This window comes from Plasmopara halstedii, assembly GCF_900000015.1.
Source record: "Plasmopara halstedii genome assembly, contig: Scaffold_555, whole genome shotgun sequence".
In the NCBI taxonomy this organism is placed as follows: Eukaryota; Oomycota; class Peronosporomycetes; order Peronosporales; family Peronosporaceae; genus Plasmopara; species Plasmopara halstedii.
Window position 1 is genome coordinate 635,090 of NW_020187475.1, and position 5,410 is coordinate 640,499.

The following is a 5,410-nucleotide window of genomic DNA, read 5'->3' on the forward strand; positions in this document are numbered from 1 at the left end:
CCTGCGTCGTGTTTCGCACGGAAAAGGGGTCAATGACGTCGCACTGCTCCTTGGGCAGGGCCATTGGCGTGTTACGCAGTATTTGACTCCCGGAACCAGGTCGTGTTCTTAGCCGAGATAGTCCAGCTGTTAAATTTGCCGTTTGTTTGTTACTAAGACGCTCGTACTGATGCGAACGCTTTTCATTCACACAGATGCAATGACGCCCTATTTCAATCGCCATTTAAAAGCAAATTGTATATTATTCAAGCAGCAAAAAGGATATTTTCTATGAAAAAATATAGGCTTCTTATAGGTGATTTGCGCATTTAATCAAGGATTTTCGCCATGACCAGCAAGAAAACGAAAGTCCTCCCTGGGAGTGGTAACTATTACCACTGGGAGTTAAAAATGAGGTAGACGCTATGGCGCTTGGCATCATTGCGAAGGGTGTCGAGATTAAACACCAGACCAAGATCCGGCCGGCTACGCGTGCCATAGAGGCCTGAGAGACCCTCCCTCATCTCTACGATCGCTCGACGCTTCACAATCGTGTGATGATGACGCGTCGACTCTACGATTTCAAAATGAAAAGTGGTACAAGCATAGCAGAAAATCTAGACTCTTTCGTCGAGCTGGTAGTAGAACTCCAGACTACGGGGGAGGCGGTAGCCGAGTGGTGGTACTTCTGAGTACTCCGCCGTCGGAGTAGGAATTTCGTCGATTGTTGAGAATGCAAAGGACATAACACTGATCGAGGTCATTGAAAAGCTGCTCAAGAATCAGAGAAGCTACAGAGGAAGGAAGTCACGTAGAAGTCGTTTCGCGTAAATGGATGCGCTAGAAGTTTCAAAGACTGAAGGGATAACGGACGAAAGGATGGTGTTCCAAGGAATTACGGTGGGTTTAAAGGCAAATGCTTCAACTGTGACATTTTAGAAACATGAAGCGGGAGTGCCCGGCCGGGAAGCCATTCAGCAGCGACGATGCGGTTTTGCTTTCGGTGAAGGAAGATCAGCAGGACGGTAGATCGACAGTGAAGCGACTTCCCACATGAACCCGCACAGAAAGGACTTGTTTGATTACAAGGGCCTTGAAGCAAGCGTTGGAGTGACAATTGCAGACGAAAAGAAGTTGATCGTCAAAGAAGCTGGCACATTGAAACTGACATATTTGGACGGAAAGTCTATTTGCATGATTGAGATTCTGTACATTCCAGGACTTGACAGAAGTATACTGTCAGTCGGCAAGCTTGTAGAGCGTGGCATGAATGTGGAGTTCTCGAGTTCGTCATGCGTCATCTGGAGCAAATATCAAGCAAATACAATATCAGAAAGGCATATATGCTTGACTATAAGTAAGAAAAAGCACGCCTCGTGGAGTAATCCGGGGGCGAAAGTCAGTGGCATGCTCGCGTGAGACACCCAAGCAAGAATGCGCTGGTCAAGACGCAGCGCTCAAAGAAGAGGATCCCACTAAAAAAGCAAGATACGGAAACGTTATGTGTAGGAATTTTGAAGGGCAAACAGACAGTCACCACATTTCCTTAACATTCAATGAAAAAGACGATGCGTGTTCTCGAGCGTGTGCACACAGAAGTCATGGGCCAATGAGGACTCCATTGAAGGGTGGTGCCAAGTACATTTAACGTTTGTGAATGATTTTAAAGGTATGTGGCGATATTTAGGACCAAGAGCAAGAATGAATTGACTGGCAACTTTAAAAAATCTAAGACGTTTTTTGAAATTCAATGGGGTCCACGTCTGAAGGGTTTGCGATCCGACAACGGAATAGAGTTTGTAAACAAGGGAACGACTGACATATGTCAGCAAAGTGTCATCATGCACCAGCGATCCGTTCCATACAGCCCTCAGCAAAACGCAGTGATAGAACGTATGAACAGGACAATCACGGAGAAGGCCCTCAGTATGCTGCTTTACAAGGCCGTTCTAACAGAATGGTGGGCGGTAGCGGTGAATACGGCGGTTTACCTATTCAACCGCTCCCCCAGTACAACCCATCCTGATATCACGCCAAACGAATTGGCTTTCAAGGTGCAGCCCTAAATGGGTCATATGCGCGTATTTGACTCGCAAGGTTACGCTCATGTCGGCAATGTAAAAATAACTAAGTTGGAGCCCAGAGTTTCAAGTGTACGTTTCTCGGCTACGCGGAAAATTTCAGAGGCTATCGCTTGTTTGACTTGTAGAACGCCAAGGTTAAAGTGATCCGCTCTGTGAAGCTGGATGAGCATGAAATCGATGACGTCTGCGACACTCAAGCACTAAGCCAGAAACAATTGTTTAAGAAATCAAGGACAATGCTGAAATCAAAATTCAGCATCAAGTGGAAATACAGCCAATGATGGACAACCCCATGGAGGCAACGGAAGAGCCAGTTATGGATGTCGAAATGAGCGATATCGAGCGATCGCCGATCGTCGATGTACATCAGCTAATTCCTTCTGAGCGCTCTTCCAGAAACAGGAGATAGGGGAGTACCGTCCAGTGTCTCAAATTAAGCAAGAAAAATGTCTGGTGTTGTGACCTGGGGCGATAAGAGCAAGAGGAAGACGTGAGCCGGTGCTGATATTAAGGAACAGCTCAGATGATGAAGAGTCAAGACAAGGCAGTGATGGCCCACCGACTCTAAAGCGTGCTAGGATTGATGAAGACGAACTCAGTGCAGATGCTGTTCTTGTTTACGCCGCGAGCGTTGACGACGACACCGACTTACCACCTACGGATGCTCAAGCAACGGCAAGCGACGAGGCAGAAAAGTGGTGTGACTGAGCTTTGCTCTCATGAATAGAATCAAGCGTGGACATTGAAGCCACGAGGTAAGATCAGCCGCACAATCTGATCACGAAGAGTTCTTGCGAAGAAGCGTGACCAAAATGGCACTATCGTGCGGTACAAGGCACAACTGGTCGCGAAAGGTTTCAAGCAAAAGTATGGCGTCGATTTTTCTAGGACTTATTCCCGGTTGCCAACATGAATTCGATCCGGATAATTCGCGTAGTATGCGCGGAATGCGACTATCAAATGGAACAGCTGGATGTCGAAACGGCTTTTCTCAACAGCGTGTTGACAGACGACGTTTTTATGGAAGTCTCGCTTGGTGTCGACAACGCTCAAGATTACGTGTGTCAGAACAAGACATTTACGGATTGAAGCACGTAGCAAGTGCTTGGAACAAGACAATACATCATGTTTATGCGGCGAATGGCTTCAAGAGCTGCGGAGCGAACCACTGATTTGATGTCACGAGCTCCCAAGAAGATTTCGTCTACGTTGGACTCTATGTGGATGATATGATTATTACAGCAAGAACTAGCAAGGAGATCAATCAGGTAAAGGAAGTGCTCAAGAATGCTTTCGAAGGAAAGAATTGGGCAAGGTAAAGTTTATTTTGGGCATGGAAATCTGCCACGACAGGTCAGCTGGGATGCGTATGATCAAGCAGACCCGATATATCGACGACGAGGTCAGTCGACTTCGTCAACAAGATACCCAGTGCGTAGATAACCCGTGTGCATCAGGATTGAAGTTGCCGTCATCACAGCCACCCACAACGGAAGAAGAGCGTTTGATACTGCGCAAGAAGCCATATCGATCTTTGACTGGTTGCCTATTGAGATCACGGCATACACTCGACCGGACATTGCGTACGTGGTCACGCAGCTATCACATTTTTTTGGAGAACCCTGGGCTGCAACATTGGAGCGCGGTTGTTTGCGTATTACGCTATCCGAAAACTACGCGCCAAACCGAAATCGTCTACTGAGGCAGTGAGAGCGTTAAAGTCAAGGCGTACTTGGGTGCAGATTGGAGCAGCAACACCGATGACAGACGTTCAGTATCAGGAGTGGGATTATTATCGCAAATGCACCCGTAGCATTCAAGTCGAAGGACCAGCGAACTGTTGCTGTCAGCTCAGCTGATGCTGAGTATATGGCCCCCAGTCTTTGCACACAGGAAGTTCGTTGGACACGAGCAATGCTCAAGGACACGGGTCACGAGCAAGTTGAAGGCACGAAGATGTGGGAAGATAATCAAGGAGCAACCGCATTGGCCAATTACGTCGGATATCATGCAAGAACGAAACATGATGATTTTAACCACTTCATTTGTGTGAACGTGCAAAAAGGACGATTGAAGATTGAGGATATTGACACGAAGTATCAGCTTGCGGATATGCCGACGAAAGCACTCAGAACCAAGTTGCTGCAGTATTTGCGTGAGGCTTCCGGAATCAAGACCAAGTCAGCAACCAAGCATAACCATTACTAGCGGTGAGTGGGAGTGTTAAGATTGCGCCGCTGAATGGCCCGATAAGGCGATTATATGGCCGCGATTTCATACGACGGTTTAAGCAAGTCGGTCACGACTGTTAAATAGGACGTAATTACGGATATGATAATAGTCGCTTATTAGTTTAGATAAATGAGACTGCTTGTAGAAGCTTCTAAAAGAATCTAGAGGGATAGCCGTAAAAGCAGCACAGGTAAGCAAACTAAGGACCTAAATATCTTCACTTTGGTCTTTACCTTCTATTCAATAAGTTCTTACAACATACAATTGACTTCATTACAGGTGTTAATCATATTAAAGCCGATGACCAACCGATTATCACCAACAACTGAAAATATGCAGCGGGGCTGCCGTAGCGTTGCGCTTAGAGGAAGCGTAATTTAAGTCACCAACCTTTTGTTCTATACTTAGAACAAATACGAGTTAGCAGATCGCAATCCGCTTACTCCAAGAGTAATTATCGCCTTAAGCCAAGGCTACTTAACTCTTTCGTTTAAAAAGCAAAACTTCTTTTTATTTATTTTAATCTGCGGCAAAGCCGCCTAATTTTAAATATGTAGATTTTCCTAAATATATAGGAAAATCTAAATACATGCATAACAACTGGCTACCTAGCCACAAAACGTATTCTTGTTTGGGTGCAGTCACACTATACCCATCTTGTGTGACACACACCCCTGTTACCAGGGTACGCGTAACCCCGTTACACCCCCCCATTAAGATATTTACAGTTCCAATCGATTATTGCCTCTACGAGGCTCGCGTGTCCGCTAGACACTGCGGCTTGGTTCGTTGGAATAAAACGACTTCCCTGCTCAGTGAGCCCTGTGTCAACGACACTGAAGTCACCAAGTCTCGCTGGTTGTGACAGCGAACACGGGCAGAGCCCAGCTTCGTCTCCCGCGCGCGGTGCAATGTCGAACAGTGCGTCCGCGGCACCGGGGGATTTATATCCTAGTCTCGATGAGCACAAACGACGCACTCCGCGCATGCTATCAATGACGAGTGACCTCGTTGAGGATGTGGGGGTGGACGACTACGAGCCTGACACTCCTTTTCTCGCATGGGATGACGAGGAAGGCGAGCTGCGCCAGCGGCGTGAGACGAGCCCTGCTCGC